Here is a 27,472-nt window from a genome sequence, read left to right as displayed (position 1 = left end):
GGGAGCTGGGGAGACTCACAGCGGCTCACTGACCCTATAATAAGACTCTGAGGTTGGGTTTTGCAAAGCTCAGCCTTCAAAAGCATTTCTTGTGCCTTTATGTATTTCTCTTTCTGTACTAACGTAGCTTATTTTTAACTGTCTCACAGTCCTTGCATGGAAGTTCTAAGATTACCTGTGCATTTATTAGCACCGACTTCACAGTGTGGGATTTGCACAGGCTTAACAACCCTGCAGTGTGCTATTTTAATTAGAAGTAGTAGGGCCCTTGGATGGGAAGTGAAATCCGGAATTGTTAATACGGCGCAGTTAAGTTTCTCTGTGCCTAGCTAATAATAACACAAAACTCACTGCACCATGGAAAGGCTGTTTGGAAACTTAGAAGCATAGAAGTGTGTAATGGGATTCTTTGCAAATGCTATCTGAATTATCCTACTCTTAAAGAACAGTTTTCTTCTCCCTTTTATCTTAAATAGCACTACTTTTTGCAGGTGGGGGTTTGGAACTACAGCCTGTTCCTTTGCTTGGGCTGAATTGGTTTTAAGCAGGTAGAGCAAAGAGGTTTGCGTACAGTGAGATGTTGAAAGCCAGCAACAGGCTTCTTCCCTTCTTAGCAGACACAACATCTGAGGGCTCAGCAAGGACAAGGGCTCAGCCACAAGCTAAACAGTCCATTGTGAGCACTTTACAGGGAAGGCTGGATGCCAATCTGTATCTCTATTTTAGCCCGCCTGCTAGGGAGTGGTAGCCACTGTAGGACAGTGATTATTTCTGTAGTGACCTTTCTGGCACCCAGAACATCTAGTGTCTAATAAAAAGCTGAAAAGCTACTTTCAGACTGGCTATTAAAGTGTGGGCTGAGTGCACAGGACCACAGTCTTAGTGTGGAGAAGGAGTTCTTTATGTAGGCTGTTTTTCCTTGCTTTCTTTAAGGAAGAAATCACAGAATTATAGAACATCCCAAGTTGGAAGGAACCCACAAAGATCACTGAAACCAACTCCATGCTTCACAAAGGACTGCCATAAATCAGACCATAAGACTGTGAGCTTTGTCCAGACGCTTCCTGAACTGTGGCAGCTTGGTGCCATGACCACAGGGGAGCCTATGGTCCAGTGCCCAGCCATTCTCTTAGTGAAGATCCTTTTCCTGATATCCAACCAAACTTCCCCTGTCACAGCTCCATGCCATTAAGTTTGTGCATTTCTTTTGGCAAGAAGCTCCAGGCAAATTTAGGGATGTAAAGTCTCCTCAGTTACTCATCTTTTCCACACAGACTGCCTTGAAACATGGTGTTTCTACGATACCTTCTTTTCTAGCAATCCAATCTTCATAAAGAACAGCTGAAGGAAATTTTGAGGAAGGAGGGCTATGGAATAAATAAAAGCAAAATAAAGCAAATAACTTGATGGCTTTGTCTCGTTTTATTACCAGGAGAAGAGTGATTACTGTTTTGCAAATTAGGCTACACTCATGAGTGAAAATCCACCATGCAGGCGGGAAGGGGAGGTGTTTTGTAGGGGCTGCATTACCATCAAGTACACGATAATTGCAGTGGTTTAATGAGCATCGTAGGAGCTGAGGTTAGCTGTCTAGCTAATTCCAGCTTGCAGTAGCTGATCTCAGTCTGTGGATCCCCATCTTACATGAAGAAATGGGGAGAAAATGCATTTTAAATATGCTGTTGCATGTTGGCGACTAACCAGCTATAAAACATTTATCTACTCAGGGTGAAAATGCTGTGTGTGAAGTGGGAGAGTTAATAGGGCTGAGGTCATGGATGAAGGTAGTTGCTTTCTGGGGTTAAATGCTCCCCCCCAGCTTAGCTTCAGGCTCCGCTGAAGTGTGTTCATCAGCTGTGGTTCATTGGGGTTTAGGGCTCATCATGTTTGTTGGATGCCTTTGTGTCCGTGCTCAAGCTCTGTCTTGTTCCCAGCTCCAGTGTTTCTTAGCTTGATGCCATAAACTTCGTGTTCTCTTTCTCTGACACGCTGCAGTGCTTGACACGGAGGCTGAGCTTTAGGTGCCAGGATACAGCTATTAATAAAAGGAGCCAGACTATCATGGCTGAGGAAAGATCATCTCATCGCAGGGCAGATCTGATGACAGGATCAGTGCCTTTTTCACACTGCTCTGAGGATGTGTGTTGCTCTTTTTTCACTTGGGGCATTTGCTGCAAAGCTGCTAAGGCTGCTGTAGCCATCCAGCCCTCCTGGCTGTGGTTATATGCAGCTCCAGTGTGTATGCAGGGATAAAATGCATGCTGACATGTGGGCTGCCGTCCCAAGCAAGGTTTGCATATTAACACCGTGGAGAGGGTGTAATCATTCTGGGCTTGACATGATAACGGAGAAGGGAAGAACAGTTTTTTATCTTGTTGCTTATCCCTAAGTCTTTTGCTCTGCCAGCAACTTTTCTGTCTCTTGAAAATGTGTTCTTGTTCAAAAAGGAACATACAGCCATCTGTTTCTTGAGCGTGATCACAAGGGTTTTAAAAACCTTCTCCTGAAAGTATGTTCTTATCCTTACTGATCTAATTACAGGCTACTTCCAGACATGATAACTAAATGGTGGAACTCATCTTTTTCCTTCCCCAGTAAGTACAGGCACCACTTCCTGGGTATTTTTGTTCCTCGTCAGTACAGTCAGTGCTTCCTGGGTATTTTCTCTGGGTAAAAATACAGCTGTTCTGTTGTTTCAAAGTACTGACCTCTCTAAGGAAGGAGAAAGACCCATAACTGATGAAGTTTTTCCTCTGAGGATAACATGTTGTAATTGCCAGCAGCAGCAGCATTCTTGCTTGCTCCTTAGATAAAGTGTACTAACAGATTGATTATGAAGAGGATTCTTGGATAAAATCAACCTTGACTGGAGAGGCTTGGTAGCATTAGTGGGAAGAAGGCATTAGCATTTTCCTTTCACAATGAAGAAACGTTTGTAGGAATTAATGCAAATAAAACCTCTGTCTATTTATGCTACGCTCTGCCAGGCTCAGAGAGTGTCTGGGCAACCTGGTTTACCAGTGCCTGGGTTCTGAGCCCTGACTGGGGATGGATGTTCTTCTGCTTCTAAATCCGGTATCATCATACTTTTGACCCCCAAGTATCTGCCAAGGCTTGTGATGCTGAGATGGCAAACAGCTGCTACCAACTATTCATTAGGCAACACAGTTGGCAAAATCTTGTTCTTGACAGTTTTTTTTCCCTCTTTGTGGATGTTTGTAGCACAGTGACTAATGATCCTTCAATTTCAGCATCTTTCTTGCCACTATCTATCCTGCCTTGTATCTCCAGCATCCCTCCTCCCTCCTTGTTGGCTCAGTCTGTGGTTTCTCTGCTGTGTTAGATGATGTCCACACAGCTGTCAGCAGGCACGCTGGATGTGGGACCTGCCCTGTCCTTGTGCCAGCAGGCCGGCCAATGGGACTAATGAAAGCCAGACACTGCTGATCTTCTGAAGCAGATTTTAGTGTAGTGTATTAGGTGGTAGGCGGGGTCACGGGATGTGACGGGACAGGTCCCTCCTTAGTTAATATTCATGATGGGCGGGATTAGCCCCGCCCACTTTCTAGCATGTTCTATACTAAAAGTTATATAAGGGTCTGTTTGTTTTAATAAAATGCCTTTTGCCATGCACTCCCTTGTTGTGTCGGCATCTGGTCCAGCTGCGGATACCCGGGGACAAACAGGACGCATGGCACCGTGTAACATTTTAGCATTATGTGAGTCTGCTTTGCATGCTTGTCCTCTACCTACCTACGTGTTAATGTCTCCCGAACATGTGGGAATGTGACATCTAGATCTCTTTTCCTTCTGTCAAACATGGTCAAATTGACTGCTGACTTAAATATTTAGTAGGTTGAGTGCTTACAAACAACACTAACACATACATTCAATTTCCTTAAGAAACCAGGCCAAAAATGTGTGGTGAGGGTTTTATTCTGCAATCATGTGTTTTAATACTGTGTGGAACAATGCGATTAGTAGAAATAACTGAGGGTTTTTTGCAACGCATATGGAAACACATAATCTGAATCCTGTTTGTGTATATATTAAAAGCTTAAAAGGGCTGAAACAACTGACATGTCTGTATAGAGGAATACCAAAGTAAATGTATGAAACTTGTTTGTGTAGCTGGCAAAGCACCTACTTACGTTGATCTTAATTTTTAGGGCTTTTTTTCCTTCATATCACTTGACTGCCACTTCTTGATAACAAAAACAATGACAAAAATACAAAGGATACGTTTTGTTCTTTGTCATGGTAAGTGCTTTGGTTTTTTGCTATTTGCATAGCTTCTGCCGCACATCTTGGCTTTGGAGATGTAGAGCTTGAGGATATGTCCATCATGAAGAGGGTTTTAAAAGTTTGTGTTGCTGGAGCTATCTAAGTTCCACCTGGGAATGGCAAAGTATCACTAGGCTAAGGTAATTGAGGGGCAGACATCTTTCTGGAAAATGTTATTGCAAATGCTGTATGTGAGCCGTGTTCCCTTTCTGTCCGGGGAGTATTTTGTGCTTATTTCTCAGGGTTGGGAGGGAAGCTGATAATCAGTGTGTGGCAGCACCAGCCAGATTAGGGTGACTGCCACCGACTGTTAGAGCAAGGCCTGTTTTACTTGGAGTGAACCAAGGCTGAAATTGTTCTATGAGCTTCCAGCCTGGAGGCATGCGGAGGCTTTACCTGGCTCTTTATAACTAAATAAACCCAAACCGGTGCCTGTGTGAGACAGAATCCCTTTGATAATCTGTGTTAGTTTAGTGATAGTGGTGTTACATCCCATCGCTGTTATGTCTTACCGTAAAAAAGAAGCCATTATCTCTAGGAAAGCTGCTGCGGCCTTTTGGCCTCCAGCACCAGGGCCACCTGAGACACTGCAGGCAGCTGATGTTGCCTCAGGGGCAGGGATCTGGAGCTGGCAGTGTGCGCCAGCTTGCCGTGTGGTTTACAAGGTCAGTGAGTTTGGTCACCTTTCTGCTAGCAAACTTGACACAAGTATGACAGAGATGGAATCCCAGGCAGCAGCTTTTTAGTACTGAATTCATCCTGTGGAAAACTGAATTATCTCGTTTCTCATTGCTCAGACGTCTTATCACACTACTTCCATAAGACAGGCACTGTGCACATGGGGTCTTCGATTAAGTTCATCACATAATCTCCCATGTCTTTCAGCTATTTCCATATTCCCCACTGATGAACCTCTGTTTTCACAGGCCGCAGCCTTGCTTTGATTTGCAGAATTCAAGCCAAGAGCTGACAGAACCTGCATGGTGTGGGGCTCTGTTCACAGATTGACTCAGTCAGTGATTAATACAAAATTACTCATAGACTTAACATTCTTCCTTGCCTAGATCACGTCTAGTTCCACTTCAAATCACTAATTTATCAGAGTTTAAAGGTGTTGTTTAAACCTTCTGCAACTGTAATTTCATTATTTGTACTGTTTCTTGCAAGCGCTTTCTTAAATTATCTATCTGATATTCTCCTCTGGCTCAGAAGATTATAAATCTTATTTATCACGATCCCAGCAAGTGTTAATTTGCTGTGCCAACTGGCTGTGTTATGTGTCCTTTAGTGCTGGTAGGTTGAGTCAGTGGCGTTTGTGTTTGTTGTTTAGATTGACCATTTGGCTATAGGAAATGTTGTTGCAAGACCCATCATCTGCTCAGGGCACTGGGATTAACCACGTGGTTGGTTTGCTCAGGTCCCTTAGTATTCATTTTGGGTTTCTGTGTGGGCCACCAACTCTCAGGTCTGCGTGGAAGCTTTGTTTTTCAGCCCAAAGCTGTCTCTTGCAGACTGGACAAATACAGCTTCAGGTTTCAGCTGTGGGTGAAGTAATAGCCAAAACCAGACTGGTTTGTTAATGTGGATGCTGTGTGTTTTATGTGCACATCCAGAGGTGTTCAGCCTTCTAGAAACCAAAAATTAAAGAGCTGAAATAACAGCTTTTGTATGTTTTGTTTGAGTATGGCTCATCTGTCTCACCGTTAATAAGAGCTCAGTTATGTGATCTGCAGCAGCTGAGAGATGTATGCAGGGACAGGATGATTTAAATGTGAGAGAGATTGGGTGTTGATAGATGATACTTGGTGTGAATAGGTGATGTATACAAATGAGGGTGGAATTATTCAAGCTGTAGCAATAATCATTTCAGATTCAAACTAGCCTTTGCTTAAGGGCATTTTACAGAAAACTACACCACAAGTGTACCAAAGACATAAAATCATAGAATATTTGAAGTTGGAAGAGACCCATAAAGATCATTGAGTCCAACTCTTGGCTCCACAGAGGACAACCCAAAAATCAGACCATGCATTTGAGAGCATTGCCCAGACGACCTTGAACTCTGTCAAGCTCGTTGCTGTGACTGCTTCCCTGGGGAGCCCATCCAGTGCCAAACCACCCTCTTGGTAGAGAACCCCTTCCTAATATCCAACCCAAACCTCCCCTGTCAGAGCTTTGTGTCATCTTCCGTGTTCTGTCATTGGTCACCAGTAGCTCCTGCCCCTCTGCTCCTGCTCATGAGGAAGCTGAAGGCTGTGATCTCCCCCAGTGTCCCCTTCTCCAGGTTGAACAGACTAAGTGTATCAATGACTAACCTTGGAAAATCAGTGGGTTCCCAAATCATTCTGTTTCTTCATTGCTTTGCTACATGACTTCAGATGCCCCTCCCATCTTAGCAAGGCAAGATGACTGGATGCAAGTATCTTTCACTGGCGACTTCCTTAGAAATGTATATATTTGTTAATATTTCTTCATGAAGTTTTGAGTCAAGTTATGCATAGCAGCTATTGATTCATTCTTTAAAGAGAGAAAAGGAAAAATGGTCTGTTGGCACGGAGCAACGACAGAGTTCACAAGAACCTGACATGCTTCTCAAGAAAGAATCTTCTTGGTGTTAGCTTTTATATTCAGTATAAGCTAGGTATTACTGTAGGGAAGGCTGAAAGTTCAGCACAAGTAACCTGTAATGTATTCAGGTCTTTTGGAAGCCAAAGAATCAGGCTGCAGGAGTATTCATGCAGGTCTGGACAAGAAGGAGCTGTGTCTGCACAGGAGCCGCTGGCTGCTTTGCGAGCCCAGGTGGAGCTAAAGCTTGGCCAAGCTCCTGCACGTGCCTCTGGGCTCTCATGAAGATGTCCTGGCTGTGGCTGGATGGTCAGGCTCTCCTCGCAGGCTGAAGGAAGCAGAGCACTCAGTTGAGCTTTCTTGCCCAGGGGTGTGTGTGTGTAAGACAGGATGGGCCAAGGAGGCTGCTTCTCGGCTCCTTTGTGGTAGGCTTGTTGCAGAGAGGGCTGGCCCTCTGGAGAGATCCAAGTGATACTGCCATACTGCCTTGAGAAATGAGAAACTTTCTCAGCCTCACTCTGAAGAGCCATGAGGTCAGGATGTGCACAGAGCTGCTCACAGCTGGGGAAGCCTCAGCTGTTGTCAGAGGTTTTCTGAAGAAGCAGCTGTGCTGCTTCATGTTGGGAGTGCAGTGTATTACAGGCGGTGCCCTCTCCCATTAAAAGGCTGGAAGTCTGAATATCCCCAGTGGATTTAAAAAAACATTTCCTGCAAGTGAAACTTTGGCCATCTGATTTTATGCCATCCCCTGCTTCAGGTTAAGCTTTGTGGCCTGACTGATGCTGCCTTCAGCAGCCAAATCCATCCCACTTGTGTGCTTTGTTTCTGTCTGATTTCTTGTTTCTGAGAGAGCCTTGGCCATAGCCCAGTTAACTTAACTTGCTGCATCGTACTGACCACATACAACCTCAAGTGGTCCAAACAGCCAGCAGGCACAGAGCCTTGTCCTGAGCAAGGCTTGTCCCTGCATTCAATTTAGGCTTATGTGTGTAGGAAGTTCAGCTCATGAAGCGCTTTGGGGTGTGAGGGGGTGGTGGGAAGTAATGAAATGCAAGCTGCCTTCAGTTCTGCTGCCTGCAGAACACACACGTCACATGGTTTTCTTTAAAATGTAGGAAGAAAGCCATAGTGGCTTTTTAATTTATACACAAACACCCAGACATGAAGCGAGTGTGTGGGAAGGAAGAGTAATTTGAATTGTGCTGTCACTGCTTGGGTCCCATGTCACAGAGGCGTTTTGAGTAGAAAAGAGATGCTCTTTCAGATCTGGTAGCTCAAAGCCTTTCTTTTCTTGGTCAGAAATGTTTAGGGAAAACTGGTTTTTATTTATATTTAGTAAAGAGCATAAAGAAGTCAGATTATTTCCTTGGAGTGCACTTGATGGGAATCCTCAAAGAACATTCCTGAACCAGTGCTCCAGTAGGTACAAAGAAGGGAATCAGGGCCGTGGGCTAAGAGAAAAGCAGTAGCACTAAATACATTGCAACTTGTGAGTATTTCATGTATTTAAGAATGGGGTTGCATCTCTTTCAAATCCGAAGAGCCAATAATTGCATACGATTTTGTTTCCATAATTCAAAAAAGAAATCATAGAATCATAGAATCACAAGGTTGGAAAGAACCTATAAGATCATCTAGTCCAGCCGTCCTCCCTTTACCATACCGACAGCAAACCACTAAACCATATCTTGTAGCTCCTCATCCAGACGCCTCTTGAACACTGCCAAGGATGGTGACTCCACCACCTCCCTGGGCAGCCATTCCAGTGCCTGACCACTCAGTTGTGTAGGTATTGGGGAAAACCTTTGATTGGAAAGGTAAAACATTACTACATTACTGCAGAACACGGAAGACTGCGGGGTTACGATCTGCATTTTCTTCCTGGTTAAGAGATTACAGTCTGTCTGATAAGGACAAAAAAAAATGTAATATCTTGCACCTCTCTTTTTTTTTTCGCCTTTGTTTATCTCGCAATACTGTCACTTGGCGATACTGGAAGGTTCCTCCAGGGTAGCTATATTTTGCACTGGTCTCTGCGTGACCGTCTGATGAACCTTTGTTTCACCTGCTGTGCCTAGTCCTTCAGTTATTAAATGATGTTCCTAAAAATCGGCTCTTGATTATGCATGGGGTTTTCTGGGCTGTTGTTTTTCATGCTGAAATTGAACTTAGAGTGAACTCTGCCTGGGAGAGCTGAGATTTGAATCTAGGCTGAAAAATTAAGGAAGCTGCAAAAGGTGCTGTGTCGATCGCTTTTCCTAGTAGACTTAGAAGCAAAATGAATCCTTCTGGAACAGTTATCCATGTAGTTTATAAGGTGATTTATTCACTTTAGAGAAATGCTTGCCTGGTTTTCCCTTTCTCATTAGGTTGCTGGCGCCCATGCTGCTTGCTAGAGGTGTGGGCTGGGTCTGTGCAACTCTGACTCTGCTCAGGAGGAAATGACTAAAACTTTCTGACAAACCACAAGAACAAAGAGCATCTTTGATTTACCAAAATAGTCGTGGTCATGAGGTTCGGGATGAGCTGCTGAAGCCTTGGAGCCAGCACTCCAGGCTGGGAAGAGCAGATCAGCTCAAAATTGAAGGGAGGGAGACCTGGCAGAACAGCAAGGGAGCTTTGGGCTGAGAGGTGTCTGAGTCTCCCCTTGTGCTTCAGAGCCCTTCTGTGATGGAGGAGATTGGGTCTTTCCCTTCTATTCTGCTGCTGCTTTTGGGTCCTTGCAGCCTGAGAATCCCAAAGCTTCTGTGTATCTGTGAGCCCCGCATGACGTAGCTGGAACTGAACATTGGGAGTGAAGAAGAGAAGCTCTGTTTAATGACAGATGTTTAGTTTCATGCATGGTATTGCTCTAAGCAGACTTGCAGTAACACCATTAACATAACTTTTTCCTCCAGCTTTGTAAGCTTGTACACAATATTCTGTAGTACCCTTTATAGAAACCTCAAATATTTTTCTTTCCCCGCCTACCATGTTTTGTCTCTTTTTCCATCTGACAGATGTTTTTTTTTCTTCCTGCGTTGCACAGGGCATAATTATTCTGTTGCAATAGCCTGAAACCTTGGTCCTGTGACAGAGTCTGCTAGTAAGACTTATATGTCTCTGTCCTTCATGGTCTATGTACACTGTTGTTTTTTCCTGGTGTTTTTCCCAGTCTGTTTTAAAACAACCTGCCATTTCAAATCATAGAGTGACCAAGGCTGGAAAAGGCCTCTAAGATCATCCAGTCCAGCCGTTCACCTTTCACCAATATTTTCCTAAATAAATAAACCATGTCCCTCAACACAACGTTTGAATGTTCCTTGAACACCTCCAGGGTCAGTGACTGCACCACCTCCCTGCGCAGCCCATTCCAGCACCTGACCACTCTTTCAGAGAAGTAGCATTTCCTGACATACAGCCTGAATCTTCCCTGATGCAACTTGAGGCCATTCCCTCTAGTCCTATTGCTAGTTACATGGGAGAAGAGGCCGACTCCCACCTCCCCTCAGCCTCCTTTCTATGCCCCAAGGCAATCTATTCTACATTTTTAGTATTTAGACCCAAGATTGCATCTTTTTTTTTCCTGTGCCCTATAACCATGTGTCATAAATGGGCTGAATTCTCTCTGTTTTAGCTCACACCTTCTGGATATTTACAGTCAGTGTTTGTTGTCCCAGGTCAACTAGATAGACTTTCTCTTTAGCCCTTAATATTTTTGAGTCAGGTGTTTGCATCCTGATCATGCTGCTTGCTTGTCTGAGCTTCTCTCAGCTTTCCAGTATCTGCTCTTGCTCTTGGCACAACTGTTGTTCCATGAGCAGTGTCTCAGCCTGCCAGTGCAGCCTCCCAGTGGTACACAGAGGTCATAACTGGAAGGTTACTGACCGTCCTGCAGAGTGATGCACGTTACCTTTCAGCAGCATTCCTCTTTGTTTCAGTCCTTCTGTATTTCACTGAGCACTCATATGGGAGTTAGATTTTTATATCTTAGTGGGGGGCTTGTGTAAGAACAATTTTGTCAAGCTTCCTACACCAAATAGCTTTTATTTTGACCGAAATCTTCGGATAGGGGTATCCTCTGTGATGATGGATAAGAGCTGTAGGGTTGTTTCTGTGCCCTGTGCTGCTCTGACTTTCACTGGCTTCTCTTCGCAGTCAGAACTCTGGTTGTTCAGCTGTGTGGGGTGCTGGGCTGGCAGTTCTGCAGGTCACAGTAGTGAGGAGTCATTTCAAGGTGTCATTCACCTTCCTTGCTTTGTGTTGTGCAGTTGTGAACTACTGGGATGTAGGGGCAGGCACAAACCTGACCATTTAAAGCAGAAATACTGAGAGAGGATGTTGCTGGGAATTGTTAGGAATAAGCAAACTCATTTCCTATTTGTACATCAACTGTCATCCTTTAATCTCTTGGCACATTTTTGGTTTGTTTTTAAATGCTGTTATGTACGTCATCCGCTGTGCTTCCTGTATCCCATGTCACTTCATCATAAACTTTTATAAGATTTCACTGCTAAGACTCTGTAGTGATTAATTAAATTCTTTATTTCTCTCTTTCCAGTGTCAGAAGCTTATATGGATCAGCGGGATTGGCTCAAGCGTTACGGTGGAGATCAGCATTGAGTTTGCTCCCTTGGGTGAGTAACCTAAGCCAACAGCTTACTTCTCACCATTGATGTCGACGTATCTCCTGCTTTTTGCTTGATACCTTACACAACAGCTCCTTTGGGCTTTGAGTTCAAATGTTGGCTAAATGACACTGCATTGCAGCTTCCTGCAGGAGTTGTAGATGAACGTCATGCTGTGTCTGCTTGTGTAAAAATCCATTTATTTGATGTCTTCTAAAGGGAACCCACCACTTACGCATTCTGAACTGCTGTTTAGGTTTGGGGAGGCTTTCTGCATTTTAAAGACAGTGGCTTAGGAGTTAACATATGGACTGTGGCAGTATAAGAGAGTATATTTTGGTTATCCAAGAAGTAAAAATGAAATGACCACTGGAGCCATTCTTGTGGCACACCGTGGACTCAAAAAGCGGTGCCAGTGCTTCAGGATGGGCTTTGCTGCACTTCCACGCCTCTATGGTGTGGCAGTGCTGTTTATCTGTAGTTAATCTAACTTGGCAGGTCTGTGGTAACGTGTAGAGAAACTGCTCAGGGCTTTCGGATCACTGGGGCAAGTTTAAGTTTATGTGAAAACCACTCTTGACAGAATCTGTTGCATTAGCTGTTGGAAATGGCCCAGTTTAGTAGACTTCAAGGCGTGGCATTTTGCATTTGGTCTAGACGGATTTGATCCAAGTAGCGTAGTGCATATCAGAGCTGTCAGTCTTGTTTTGGGGATGGTTATCTCCTATCTACTTAGTTTTGGATATTACGGTACGATCTGACATGTGAAGGACTTGAGGCTTCTAAATTCCAGCAAGCTCTTTGCTTGGAGAGCTGAGCTTTGCATACAGTAACTGGAATGCACCAACCCCTTACTATCGCTATACCAGCTTCTTCTCCACAGCCCTGTTGTGCTTCTTCACAACTGCTGTCTTGGCACTGTAAGTGCTTCATCAGGCTGCTCTCCACTCCCTCTGGGACCTCTTTTTGTGTGCGCTTTTTGTTGCTTTTTGTCACTGTGGAGCCCTCCCATTCACCTGCACGCCGTGCTGTGCCACACACTCACAGGGTTGAGACTGTCAGTGGTGGCTGCTGTTTACTGCTGTGTTTCACAGCCTGTGCCCCAAGGATGTGCTTGCCATGTCCCCAGAGATTTACTCTATCTTTGGAAAGCAGAAAGTACACATCTGCTGCCTGGGACTGCTGGTGTGATCACCAAGCTCCAAAGCTGGCTTTGGTCATTGCTGCTTCACAGTGCTATCCCTCATAACCAGGCCTGCCTGGAGATGGGGCTGTGTTTTATTCAAGACCTTATTTCCCTTCTCTTTCTCTCCTTCCCCCTGCTTCAGTCCTTGCAGTGCCTTTTCTTGGGCCTCCAACCCTTCCCACTCTAAATCACTGTGTGTAAACTCTCTATGGGATCCACAGGCTGCCCAGGGGCCTGGAAAGAAGAGAGTGATGCTCTTTGTCAGGAATCCTGAAGCCTGACACCAAAAGCTTTTATTCCCCAGGCTCTTAATCAGTGGTCTGCTGGCTCCAAGAGCAGTTATCACCTATTATCCTCCTATGTAGGTCCCATTTTTTTCAATTTTATTGCATATAGGAGTTGTGGGGATTACATTCCAGCTGGCCAGGCACTCCAGCTGGATTTGAATGGGTCATGGCTATGAAAATGTCATTGCAAGTCTGACGTTGGCTGGTCTCCACCTTCTGCTGGATGTGTGTTTGGTGATTGTCAGTCTGCTGGCACAACTATGCGAATGTCTTGCTTTCATTGGAAATCTCTGGATCCTTGCTTTCCAGATGTTGTGCTGGTTTTCCTTCCCTAGGAATAGTCAGAATCATTGGGAGCTAAATCTGCCTTTTCTTGCATATTGCTCCAGGTGGAAGCGTGTGCTCACATCCCTCCTAGTCAGCACCTGTGGGCGCTCAGTCCTCTCTCTGTTCCCACAGCCTAAGTACCAGTGTATCTCTGTCGTTTGGAGGCTTTCTGCTCAAGTTAGGCCCATTTCCCTCAGCAGTGTTTCCGGAAGGCTGGAAGTGATTTCTCCTGCTACTTGCTTTCACCATCAAATAAGCAAATAAAAACCTCTCCTAGCGCGATGGCCCAAAGTCCCTGCCTCTGGCTCAGCACCAGGCTACGTTACAAGCTGCTGTCTGCTGCTCCCAGTTGGGCAGATGAGCACAAGTGCTTCCCGTTGCCCTCTGTGTACATCTCATCACTGCATTTATTAGTGCTTGTGGCTTGTCCTGTGGAGTACAGCCCCTGTGCAGCTTCTCCTGGGCTTTTAGTAGTTGAGCTAAACTCACATATGCTCAAAATAGTGCTGAGCGTTTCCTGGAGCTTGTGACCCCTCTGCATGCCTATGGGAGGTGCGGCACTGCCTGTGGGTGGGGTGGGGAGGCAAGGGGTTGGGGTGTGCTTGCCTGGGGCTTGAGGTCCATTGCGGCCAGACACTGGGGCAGGGCGCAACACAAGGACAGAGGTAGGATGTTTATGATTGTTTTGGGTGGGGGTGTTACTTGTGTGTCACTGTGTTACCCAAGACCACTGTGTGGTCAAGAGTACAATGCAAGATAAGGCTCCTGATTTGCACAAGAAGTTACCCCCTCCTCAAATTCAGCCTTGTTCAACCCCATTGTGCTGCCCAAGCAGCACCAGGGCCTTGAAGAACATGGGAATGCTGGTGAAGGAAGGTCAGTTTTGCTGTGATTCACTGCTGGGTACAAGAAGTGTTAAGCCCACAAATCTTCTCATTTATTTTTGAGTTAACATTTCTCTTATGTGAATGACACCTCCACCCTTTAAGCCCTTTGCAGGAGAATTGAACTTTGGGCCAGAGGGGAAAGAAGTGTGTCACCCTTGGCATGCGGTGGGGGGGAAAGGGGCAGGGTTTGTATGTTTGGGTTTTTTCCATCCCTTTCTTCCAAGAGGGAATATTGCAGCTTACAGAAAGCAGTATGCATGTCCCTGTGCTTTTGCTCTGATGTTTTATGCAATGTGGTTTGGGTAACATTAACGTAGCTTCACGTTATGTTCACCCACAGTGCTGATGGCAGCTCTGTACTACACATAAATGTCTGTACGGAGAGAAAGGGAGCTGTGTGCATCCCTATATATTAACCCTGTTTACATTTACTGCCCTGTTTATCTCGCATGTGACCTCTCTGCTGCACAGAGCCTTTCCCTGCTTTTTCCTGCCCGCCCTTTTTTCCTTACTTGACTTTCCCAGTCCTGACAGTTGCTTTATATTCAGCAAATAAAAATTCATCCCCCACAAAGCTTTCAAATCTAATTCCGTTTCTAACCTTGCTTCTCTGAGAAACTCTTTTCGATTTCTTCAAGACCAAGAACGTGTATTTCCCCTGTTTATTTAGGCAAGCTTATTTTGTCTGCAGAAACCTGGTCAACCGATATGTTTCATTTTGTAAATTCATAATCCTGTGAGGTTTATATGTTGAGAATAATCTTTCTGAGCTGGAAGAAGATTGTCCAATCTGTTTTTAAGATGTCCCACTTTCTAAGTAGTGCATCTCATTACAAATAGGGTTTGGTTTTTTTTCTTTCCTTAAGTAGCTTGAGGGAGAAAACCTATCATTGCAGCATCTGGTAATAGTACTTGGCTCTTTATTTGCATCTTCAAAAAATGATACAGCTCTGAATGAAGCAATTTCTGAATCATTGTGTAGTAGTTTATTATTTGCCCCGTTTTACAGAGGGGAGAATGAACCACAAGTCAATGGACCTTAGGCCGTGAGAAGAGTTGAATTATCAGCCTGAGATCCTGGCTCTCTGCTCCTGGAGTAGCACCACACCTTCCCTGTTTAAATGAAGAAAAATAAAGTAGGAAAAAATCGTGTTTGATTCCCATCAACAACAAAGGGAAAGGGAGAGATGTTTATCTTGAATGATCTTGCCTAACCTTTGCTAACTACGTGACACTGTTGTTGTTTCTGTAATATTTAGAAGTATTTTTTCTTCTTCTTTGGCAGCTGAGGCTGGGATGGGAAAAGAGAGGTATCCTAAATGGGGACTGTGTTACTGCGCAGGAATAAACCTTCTCATGACCCCCATCATGTGCCACAGCAAGGTTTTTGTTTTTACCTTCCTGTTGTTGGCTGTAAGTTGTGTCTGGGATGTTACAGAGCAGATCTGCAAATAATTGCAGCAATGTTGATGACTACCGCTTTGCATTCCATTGAAACTCCTTTATTTCCTTGATATTTTTCTTTTTTTAATGAAATCTAGAAAAGATGTTTCAGAGTGCTGAGCTGCATTAGAGAAGTTTAGCTCCACTGAGTAGGACAGATATAGCCTACTTGTTGATTCAGTGACGTGGTGCATAAGAGCAGAAATCACATGAAGAATTTCTTCATCTTTCTTTGGAATATTATTGGGCTGCTTCTCCACAGGTTCTCAGATGCTGCCTGTCCGCCTTCTGACTGGGTTCAGATGCCTTGTTTGATAAACTTTCTGGTGAAAGGCTTGTATGACTTCGAGCAACTTTATTCTAGGCATGTCTTGCTAGTAAAGGCGATGAGGAATGCAGCTGTCTTCAGCCATGCACTATCTGGGAATGCAAAACATTGCCAAGCCCTTTTAGGGGCTTGATCTTTAACTCCAAGCATGTATTTTGTTTTTTCTTCTGGATGAGTAGGACAGACAGATACCCTGATGCCTTAGATGGGATCTTCAGCAACAGATCGCAGCACTCAGGTACTACAGCCAGTATTTTTTTTTCCTTTGCAAGGGGGGAGGTTTGAATTCTTGTTTTCAGCTTCTAAAATCTCATGTGTGGTGGAGTGTGCTTTGCAGCATCTCCTAAAGATAACTGGTCTGGTGACCTGGGCAGCTCTGGATCCAGCCTGTACCCCCACTACCTCATCTGTGCGTGCTTTCTTCTGGCTCTAAGAAGAGCTGTCTTGTGCCATGGCATGCTTGCAGGGTTCTCATTTCACTCAGTGTTTCACATGATACCCAAATTCCTGATGACTTGTCAGCTGATTTTTTTGTGGGTTTTTTTTGAGGAACAGAACATGGCTTATCCCGATTCTGGATGTTTTTCCCTCATGCTGCTTGGGAGCCCGCGGGGCTGGGTTGGGATCTGAATTTTGCACCAGGAAGAGCAGAGCAGCTGGTATGCAGGCTTTCATGCTCTTCTTGCAGCGTGTGTGCTTCTGTTGTTGCCTTTATGCCTTTCATTAGTTATATGACCACTTCTCTCCCTAGTCTTTGATTTCGGCAGCTCAGGAGAAGCATCCGTGTGGGGAGTTTTGTTTGTGGGTTGAATTTTGTGTGTGTGTATGTTTTGTAATTTTTTTGAGGTATGCTTTTATGAATGTGTCCAGAGCAAGTTACTGGGATCTTGCTGATAAACCCCATCAGGGAATTTCTTGGAGATACTTCAGTGTCTCCATGTGTTAATTAGGTATTTGAAATTAAAAGAGGGAGGGAGCTACCTGACTCTCTGGCTATTTCTTCCTTCTCCACCCCCAACTCCTCTAGTGTAAGTTCACAAAAAAGGCTTTGGTTGTGCCAAGCAGGAAAATGAGCTGTTTTGTTTTTTTTTTGTTATTGTTGTGTTTTTTCACATTTCTTCCAAACTGTTTCCAAGCAGCAAAGAAAAGCTGTGGGATATCATGGGCTGATGGCAAATATCACTGGCACTCAAGGAAATATAAGCAAAGGGGGAAGAATGGGCAAGATGGAACAGAACAAAAGAAGCAGTGGGAGCTGGAGGAGGTAGTGAACCACTGCCACTGGGAAGTGGGAGGTGGTATGTACCTGAGCCAGTGCTGTTCCCCACAGTGAACTTGATTACTGCCTGCCCTGTTTTGCTTGCACAGCCAAGAAATTCCATTCTAAAATAATGTAAGTGAACACAGGATTTTTCTTAACTGTTAAGAGTTTAAAATTGCATCTTCTTTCATATTGCTTGTCCAACTGCTTGTATCCCCACACCCTCGTGAACAAGTCCTGCATTACAGCTTAGCTTCTCATTACTGCCTTTCTTACAGTTGTACTTGTTGGAGTAGGATGTCTAGGCTAACCTATATCTATGATTCAAAGTCGGTCTGGGAAACTGCTAGAATTTCTGTTTCAGGTCCTGATCCTTATGGTGGATCAGAGTGGTAAGAGTGGATGTTTATGGAAATCACCTCACATGTGGCCTAAGGGATGTTCATGGGACTCTTGTCAGCATGGGCCTTCATGTGGCATCAGCTGGGCAGCCCTGGGTTGGGAGCACTGACGCAGGTGTGCAGACACCTCTTGGGTGTGGAAGGGTGGGTTGCACTGGCTAGGTCTGACTAGTGGGAGCTTAATTGTTTTCTGCTTTGCCATCAAACTCTAAGCAGGCCCTTTGAGCTTCCCAAGGTGGTAGGTTCCATATTCAGGTGCCTGAAGAGTGTTGAGGAATAGGTGACAAGGTGTGAAAGACCAGGGCTGCTTCAAAGGATGTGGCCGCTCCAGAAATCCACTGGTGGTTTGCAGCTGAGACCTCGGGAAGGAGCTGATGGCATGGCTCAGCTGCGGCAATGCGAGTAATGCTGCTTAAAATGAGAGATGTGCCTGAACGGGATGTGTGTATCGACCATCCTTGAGCCTTCTCAATTTGTTTCAGGGAGGCTCAGATCCATACAGCATAAAATTGACATTTGTCGCAGGTCTGCTTATCTCCCTTCCAGCACATGCACAAATGGTTATTTGAAACAAACAGTCTCCCAGGTGTTTTCTTATCTCAAAACCAGAGATTCACCTGAAATTGTTTTTTGGGGAATCTGAGAGCTTTTTGGGTAAAGCTGCCTGTCTGTAAGTGTTTTCCAGGCCTCGTCACACTTTGAAATCATGGTATTAAAATAATTGCCTTTGAAATGAAGGGAGGGTCATATGCCCTACATCAGAAATTCCTCTTAGTACTTATTAATCCAGTATATAAATGTCAAGGCTTACATCCACAGGGTGTTTGTGTTCAGTTTTTAGCTCTAACAGTATCCCTTACTCTTCAGAATAAATGCCATATAATCTGGTTATGAGCGATATTCTTAATTTAGATACTAAAAATAGGACATAGACAGATTTGAGTTACTTTAAGAAGGTAGGAGAGCAAATAGCTTTGTCTCATGAGGAGAGATCAAATTCAGTTGAGTCACCGAGTGTTCAGTATAATGGTAGGCCAGAAAATTCTGTTTCGTTGTCATATTAAAACTGTTGCTGCATTCTTCTCTTCTCATTGATTTCTCTGAGGGCCTGGTTCTCCTCTATCTTGCCTCTGGTTGTACCTGTTCTGGAAATTATCATAGAACATTATTTGTTTACCCTGAATCTCTGAGTAATTTTTGCTGTGTTTTCTGTATGGACTCAAGCTAAGTGGTCACAGAGGTTCAATGTAAACTGAAGTACATTTTACCTAGCGATATCCTGATGAAGTGGTTGCTCTTTTTATGAAGTGGTGATGTCACACTTAGAGCAATCCAGAGCAAGATGGCTATTGAATGTGTCTGTATGGCGGACTTTATTTGAGTTTTCAGCATTTCCCTTGTGTCCAGTGCACACACACACCAGCAGCTGTGCTCAGAAAGTCGTTTTCATTGGAGAGAGAAGGGGGATTGCAGCCATAATTAAAAGGATGCTTGTGGGTACTTGATCCCATTCAGTTTGTGGCGGAGCTTGCATCTGGTGGCTGCTGGGCTGAAATCATTCAAGGTAAGGAGAGCTGGTATTTCACTGTGGACCTTATAAGAGTGCTGATGTTACTGAAAGCATCTGCAAGTTGCACAAAGCCAGCAGGATCTAAAATCATAGAATATCCCGTGTTAGATGGGACCCACAAAGATTTTCAAGTCCAACTTCTATATTTGGAGGTTCTGTTTTGATCAATCAGTTGAAGAGGCACTCAGTGGTAAGCAAGTACTCAGTGCCACTGGCTTCAGTAGCATTAGGAACGTGCTTATTATCAAATGTGGATTTATGCAACTTGCTGATCTCAGTCTAGATGGATTTTGCTGAAAAAATCCTGTGCCGATGGGCAGATCATCATCTCTGTTCCAAGCTGTGGTTCAGCTGTCAGTCTAATTTCAGGGGAACAGATTATAAACACTGCAAAATGTTGAGCTTGTCTAAAGCCACTTTGTGTGATAAGGAGCTGCCCATAATATTTTGCAAGTTGAATTCTGTTCTGGGACTGGGCAACCAGCATTAGCTATGCTGACAAGGCTCCGTGCCAGGGCATTTGGGCTGCTGTACCTGCATGGCTTGCAGCTGAGCAGTTGGATTTGATGTGCTGTGGGTGTCGTGCTACCCAAAGTCCACCAGGCAACAACTGTAGTAAAGCAGCCCCAGGGATTCTGCCAGGGCCACTCACCCAGGCACTCCACCCCCTCTTGTCCACCTGCAGGTGGAAAATAGGCTCAGCATCCCATTGGGTGCTGTGGTGTTGTGGGGAAAGCAAAAAACAAAACAAAACAAAGAAATACCAAAACGTATATGGCTGCTCTGGTGCCCTTCGTATCTACTCCAGGCTCACAGCACAGGTGGGAGGTGTCATTCTGCTGCATCTCTGGCTCTGTGGGAGATAACCTTGTTAACTATCAGGATTTTAGCTCCCAAATGATCTAGCAACAGAGCAAAGCTGGTCTGCAATTGTGAGTTTCCAAGTTCTTGTAGGAGCCTCTTTGTGGGTTTGATGCTTTCCTGTCTAAGATCTTGGCATGGATGTCTGTTATTGCTGCCTTTTCTTTCCTCCCTCTACTTCTGACCTCTGTCAATACAGTAGTTTAATATTGGTTGCTATTTGCAGGCTTGACACTTTGAGATATTAATATGTTATGGTTTGTGTCTTAGGAGTAGATCTTTGCATCTTAGCCAGCTTTGCCTTTGCATGCATCTTGAACTCCTTTGTAGCCTATCTCTTGTGTGTGGCCCACACTGTGCAAAGAAAGAGTTCTGGTATGCAGCTGTGTTCCTATTTGCAAGATCTCCACCAGGCTTCATGCTGTGCCTCAGAGCTTTGGGAAGAGAAGTAGGAGCAACGGTGTGCACCAGGCACTGGCATAACTTGCTCTGCGTGGACCTGTGAGTGCTCATTGGGATCATGTGCCTCTTGCCACAGGGTTTTCATGCTGCCAGGATCTGGTGTTAAAGTTCTTCTTTCTTGTTCTGTATTGTCAGATAGCAGTAATCCTTTGTCAGTGAAGAGTAGGTATGGTACTGCTAAGAATAACTGCCTGTGGGAAGGATGGGAAAGAGAAGCCCACCAACATTGCTACATGAGAAGAAACCATTAATACAGACTTTTGTGATGACAAGAAACCATGTACATACATGACAAGGAGTAGTAATGATAGAGCTGTCTCTTTTAATGTTCTTACTATCAGATTAGTCATCAGTGTCTGTTAATTCCTGCAACCACAAAATATGGAGACAGTTCTGAGGCTTGCATTACTAAGAGTTAAGCTGTGTATAATTTACAGCGTGTTATGATATGTATAGAGCCACGATCCACACAGTGAAGATGTAGCACTTACTGTCTTGAGTGTAATCTGCAACAAGTGTGGAGCCTTGCTTGCATTACAGTAGGAGAGGAAATACACGTGGCCCTATTTCAGTCTGTAGGTATTTGCAAAAGGCTCTTTGGAGCGCTGTATGGTGCCAGGTTACTTGCTGCCAGCCCCACCAATTTCTTGGGATCTTGTCAGGACTTGCAGGGAAGTGCAGGGCTGGGCCACAGTCCTTGTGTGAGAACCTTCAAGACGCACAGACTGTGGAGATGCCTTTCTAGTGCCTTTGTGTTTTAATGTGCATGCTGGATGAGAAAGCACCTGCTTTCTTCCTGCTGCTGAGAAAATCATAGAAAAGAATCATAATCATTAAGGTTGGAAAAGACCAGTAAGGTCATCTAGTCCAACCCATAATGACTCATTAAGGGGTGACTGCACAGGCAGATGAACACGTGCATCACTCAGGTAGGCTAGTCCATCAAAGTAACAGTTCAGACAAAATGACAGGATTCCCAGCTGATATGGGTGACTTTTAATTTGAGCCCTTTTGGGTGGTCTAGGCTGTTTGTTTTGATTAAGCACTTTCCTTCATTTTGATGCCTGTCTTAAGCAAGGCTAGCTCTCTTTATTTAGCTGGGATTAGGAAAACATTGTGTTTTTCATCTGTAGATCTGCCCTTTGTGTTGCCAAATTGTTTGTATTATGTTCAGTTGTTCCACCTAATCTGGAAGTTTTGTACTTGGACCACTGTGCTGTAGCATCCAGAAGCCTTGGTATACCAAGTTGGCATCACAGTGCACAAGCAACAGGTTGAGGTTTCTTTTCCTTTAACGAAGAAGATTTTGTAAGTCACAAGCAACTTTTCATTGAATAACGTTTAAGCAGATTTGCAGAAGCTTCAAAATGGGTACCAAAGCATTAGAAGGGCACCCGAGTTATCAGCATTTGTTTCACTGATAACTGATCCTTGGCTTAGGAAAGTGGAATGGTGCTTAAGCAGTTGCCTTGTTCACATTATTTCCCAGTGCCTTTTTTTAGATGCAATAATGCAGTGCAGGCAATTAGAACTCTACTTTTTGAAGATTTTTGATGAGCTGACATTGCTTACAATCCCTAAAATACAACACGTCTCTTCATGCAACTTTGTCTTGTATGGCACTACACTTTCTTTTAAAGACATATAAATAAGTTACTAGGAAAAAAAAAACACCAAAAACCCTACAACACAACAAACCAGGGCACAGAAGTGACAATTCAGTATTCTTGGCATTTCTCAGAAAGCTACTTAAGATTGTCTCCTTAAAATGGCAATTTTTTGTTTGGTTTTTTTTTGCCTGCAAGTCAAATAGAGGAGCGAGAACTGATATTTCATTAAAATATTGTTGGAGGCCCGAATGCATTTATGATCCCTGAGACATTTACAGGAAGCAAAAGCTTTCTATTTAGAACTGTTAAAAAAATGTTATCAAAGAGCAAAAGGCAAATCCAAAAGGCCAGCTGCATGGTTCAGGTACATCCACTTCCACAGTTGTGCTCATTACCACACTGAGGTACCGGATCCTGTTAGAGTACGTATCTGTGAAACTTTGGTTAGGCTTTGGATGTTGAACTGGAATTTAGATAAACTGGAGTGGTGATTGCCAGCATTCATAGTTAAATGTATGGCCGGGTGGATTATCTTCTGAATATTTCTCAAGAGTTGATGAAAAAATGAGGAAACACAGCTTTCTCATGAACCTGCCATGTGAACGATGCTTCTTTTTGTTTGTTTTTGTTTTTTTTCCATCAAATTCTGAGTTTTTCCAGATTTTTTTCCATCTCTCATTAGGAAGGCCTAACGTCAAGGAGTCAGGCTTCTGTCAAAGACTTCAAAAGGTGGGGGGAAAAAAGAGTGTTGGAAAAGTTGGGAGATCAAAAGATGATTTGCTGGATAAGGCCAATAGCAGTGGGAGTAGTTGCATAGAGCGTGTTACTGTACTGTTTTGGAAGCAGTATTTTGGTATCAACAAGCATTGAAGGCAACAAGTTGCATGTTATCCAGCCCATTTGCCACTCAGATTGCATTGCAGTAGATCTCAGGAAAATAGAAGGAACATCTCCACTAGATTTTTAAGGTTAGGCATGTTCCACCACAAGAATTTTTTTCTTACTGAAAAATAATGTTATTGAACTCTATTTGTAAAGGCTTTAAGAGCAGTAATCATGCTTAGGTGCATCATTCAAGAGCTCCATATAGTTAGGTGGATTTCCTGCAACTTCAGCAGGATTTACTGTTGAACTTGCAGCTTATTTATACACAGTATTTATCTTCAGGAATCAAGCGAGACTGTTTCCTCTAGAAAACCAGTTAAATTGTACAGTGAATTGTAGGAGCATGTAGCTTTTGTGAACTTTAGAGTACAGTTGCAGTGGCTGGTCTTAAAAGTTTGCCCTAGGATAGTTTTTGTGTTGTAGCATTGAAGTTACTGGAGCTTTCTGCGATCTTGCTTTTTGGACTTCTTGTTAGAAACTTGGTAATAATAGTGTTATTTCATTAGCCCTGTATTTCCAGGGTATTTCAGTCCTTCAGAACTGTGTAAGTGTATTTGAAGGAAACATTTTTGACCATGTTGGGTTTACTTTTCCTTTTTCATATAGCAAGAACATCGTAGTTGGGGCCTTGGTATCACCAGCATCTTTTGCAAGCCCAGCCTGGACTAAGTGCCTTCTTTGTGTTCATCAGGGCAAGGCGTTCAGAGGAGCATCCGATCCTGTAGATGGGGAACAACATCAGTTCTTCAGAACTTCAGAACTAAATGTAACCCCTCTGCAAACAGTCCCCTTACAGGTGGCTCAGTAGGCAGGTGGGTAGTAGCCCTGACAAAGGGAAATACAGGAACAATACTTGTTTTTATCAATTTGATATGAAGCAATCATCAACCTTATAAAACGTATTCAGTGCTTAAGAATGAGTTTTATGTATCTCCAGGTGACTCCTGGGTCTTGATGCGTGAACACTGAGTATTTGGCCCCAGATATTCATGTGGCTGCCACGGAACGTGCTAGTTTGTGGGAATTAAGGGAAACTGTCATGATTTGTTTGCATTCTCTTTTGATTTGTTTTGTTTTGTTTAATGCCTGTTAAACTTTGTAAGGGCTTTAACAGTGCAGGTGGACCTTTGTTTTCCCCATCAACAGTTTTCTCCCTCCAGTGGCCTTCATGGGCCATGCCCTGCCTTTAATTACAAACTCCCCCTTGATGTCAGCAAGACTGCATCCTGCAGATTAAGCCTGTGCTGCTTGTTGGGACAGGGATCTCAGACAGAGGAGGGACTGGGACTTGTACTGTGGTATGGTTCCATTTGACCTTTCATAGATGAAGAAATCCTTCTTGGGCAGCTGGTGTAGTGAAAATCTGAGTATGGTTAATATATTATTTTCTCTGAGACTGAGTCTTCTTTCCCCCCCCCCCCCCACCAAGGGTTGGGAATGTGTGGAATAGTTTTATTGTCTCCTTCTTTTAGCATCAAATGTCTGATTTAATTTGTATGTAAGTGGGAAAACTTTGAAGTGTCGTTGAAATACAAAGGGAAAATACTTCAAAGAAATGTAGCATTAAAAGTGTATCTGATCCCTAGAGGTTTTTGAAGTTTTATCTTGAGAATAAGCGTTTAGGGGATCATTTATATGGAAATACTAAGACTGATTAATTCATCCAAAATATTTTGAGTGTAGCCAGTCAGCATCCCCAGAACCGTGCTGTACTAGTTTTGATTTTACATGGTGGCAAGCAATTGTCTGTCTGCGTTGCAACATCCATCACTCACAAGTTTATGTAAAGTCTGACAGGGAAACCAAAGCGTGAAGTTGCTGTAGTGTGAGATTAAGTATTGTTACCTCATGCCCAGTGTAGATCACTGGACGCAGCTGCATAAAGCTGCAGTGTGTTCAGCTCCAAAACTTCTGTTGGGCTTCAGTTGACCTGTCAGGGAAAGGACAGGGTGGTCCATGGGAGACGATGGGGTGGAGCTTGCCACTCTAGTTTGATGGTGGATTGCACATTGCTAATAAATGTCTTGAACTTTGGGAGAGTTCACATCTTTGTGCTGAGGTTTTTACTTCACTCCTGTAAAAACATGCCCCATGTTCTGGAGCAGGGGGTGGTGGTTTTCCCTTTTGGCAAACAGATTCTGGTATCGATGTCTTTAATTGCAGGAGTTATACTAGCAGTTCCCAGAGCCCAGGGGTGTGTGTGTGAGGAGCTACCAAGGTGTGTATAAGTCATGGAAACAGTTAAGCAGCCTATACTATTGTGGGTTTTTCTCGGTGTAGAAAGCAGGTGATCCTTCTTCCCCCCAGTCCCCAGCCCTTCTATGCCTTATGGTACTGCATTTTAAATGAAGGGCTTCCTGTGTTCAGACTCTCAGGATATTCTCAGATGACAGCAAACTTCCTTCAGCAACCATTAGATTCTAATATGCTTTGTTATTTTACCTTTCCTTAATGAAAACTAAGATCCTAGTGAAATTACTTCTTTGTAAGATCTTGAGTCTGGGGAGAAACCAGATATTGCAAGGTTGGTGGTAGAACAGGCTTTCCAACGGTCTGTGAATGCAGCTGGAGTATCAGAGGTGTAAACTGGCACAAACACATTGCAGGCACAGAAAGATGGAGAGCAGTGAGTGGCGATGTTTCTCCACTGTTACTGTGTGCTTTAACCACACCTTGGTTTGTTTCAGACTTGCTGACTTGGATTGTGGTGCTTCTGGCTGGGCAGCATAGAGTGACATGTGCTAACCCATTTGCCTGAGAAGACCTAGTCTGCTCTGGGAACCTGAATCAGTTTGTTTATAGGTACATCAGCTCTGTGACTGGGTTGTAAACTGGCTTGTACTGCTGTTAAAAATGATCTTGTTCTCCATTTTAGTGCTTTAGAGCCGTGTCTGTTAAAGGCAGCCTGTTGTTAGTGAAGTCAGTAATGAAGCTCAGTGTATTACCGTATCTAGTAAAACAGGCATTTTTCATTATCTACACAATTAAAAAAAAATTGTTTCATACTTAGCAGGTGATCTGTAGCAAGTAAACTCAAGTCTCATAGGCTTTTTAAAATCACATCAGGAAAACATTAATTCTTAAAACCTTTAGATAAGAAACTTCAAAGGCTTCTGGTGCTGTGCATTGTCCACCTCCCAACAAGGCTTTTCCTTGCCAAGCCACTCATGTCAGTGTGACCCATCCCCTCATGTAGGGCAATGTGCTGATTTGGAGCGCTCATGCGAAATTCCATTGCTAACACAAATGATTATAGGAGCTATTATCAAATTTGCAGTGGCAGTCTGTGATGTGTGGGTCCACTTTTTGGTATCTTTGCCTGCTTCAGTAGGAGTACTGTCAACATAAAGGACATCATTGGCTCTTAATACTACTAGTTTTGCACTCCATCTTTCTAGCTTTAGCAAAATAGTAAACTGCCTTGAGTTTAATGACATGAGGTCCTTCAGGGGGCAGCATGGATAGCCCAGGGCTTTGTTTATCCTCTGCTAGGTTTGTGTGGTGCTTCTACCCCTTGTCTCTACCTCATCTCCTTGCAGTGCCTCTGAGCCAGCTGGCAGGAGGATGTGCTGGTGTCTCTTGGCATTTGAGCAGTGAAACTTGGAAGATATTTCAAAACAAACATGTTTATAAAGGATTTTTCTCTCAATTTATGTTTTTTATGAATGTGAAGAGCTGGTGCAGGGTAACACCTTCTGAATTGAGCTGGTGTACCAGAAAGAAGTTCTGGTACATATAGAATATCCGTATTCTATATGGATGTTGGTGGTATTGCTGTCATCCTGTTGGCTGTCAGTGTGGAGTGTGAGCTACCATGTTCCTTGCGCCTTCAGCAAGTCTGACATCCAGCTGTGTGGTGCAGTTGATAGAACAGAAGGAAGGGATGCCATCCAGTGGGACCTGGACAAACTGAAAAGTGAGCTCATGTTAACGTAATGAGGTTCAGCAAGTCCAGGTGCAAGGTGTTGGACATGGGTCGGGGCTCTTCCAGGTGTGTATACTGACTGGGGTAAGAACTCATTGAAAGCAGTTCTGTGAAGAAGGGCTTGGGTGTCCTAATGAATGAAGAGCTGGACATGAGCCAGCATTATGCTCTTGCAGCCCAGGAGGCCAGTAGTATCCTGGGCTGCATCAAGAGAGTGGTGGCCAGCAAGGTGAGGGAGTGATTGTCCCCCTCTTCTCTGCCTTGTGAGGCCCCACCTGGAGGCCAGATGTGACCAGGTCTGGGGCCTGCAGCACAAGAAAGATGTGGGGTAGTTGGAGAGAGCCCAGAAGAGTCCACAAAGATTGTTGGAGGGCTGGAGCACTTTTCTCTTAAGAAGAAACGCTGAGGGAGCTGGGCTTGTTCAGTCAGGAGAAAAGAAAGCTCTGGAGAGACCACATTGAGGCCTTCCAGTACTTAACGGGAGCTTAGAAACAAGAGGAGAATCGACTTTTAACACTGTCTGATAGTGATGTGTCAAGGGGGAATGATTTCAAACTAAAAGAGGGGGGTGATTTAGGAATTA

At 44.0% G+C, this 27,472-nt stretch overlaps 1 protein-coding gene across 45 annotated transcripts in view; it reads left to right on the top strand.

Moving 5' to 3' along the window:
* PPFIBP1 (PPFIB scaffold protein 1) overlaps nucleotides 1–27,472 on the top strand; it is a 96,722-nt gene that overhangs the window by 13,424 nt on the left and 55,826 nt on the right. For 44 of the 45 annotated variants that reach the window (XM_085541502.1, XM_085541515.1, XM_085541500.1 and 41 more), the window contains exon 2: nucleotides 11,390–11,465. The gene's annotated coding sequence lies outside the window, so the exon portion shown is untranslated. Of the gene's footprint in view, nucleotides 1–11,389; nucleotides 11,466–25,745; nucleotides 25,767–27,472 lie in introns of those variants that run through there. The other variant, XM_085541321.1, reaches the window with a different exon arrangement.

The sequence above is a fragment of the Coturnix japonica genome, chromosome 1, assembly GCF_054131305.1.
Source record: "Coturnix japonica strain WE chromosome 1, WE-NBRP24, whole genome shotgun sequence".
NCBI classification, from domain to species: domain Eukaryota; kingdom Metazoa; phylum Chordata; class Aves; order Galliformes; family Phasianidae; genus Coturnix; species Coturnix japonica.
This window is presented reverse-complemented; position numbering and strand designations above follow the sequence as displayed.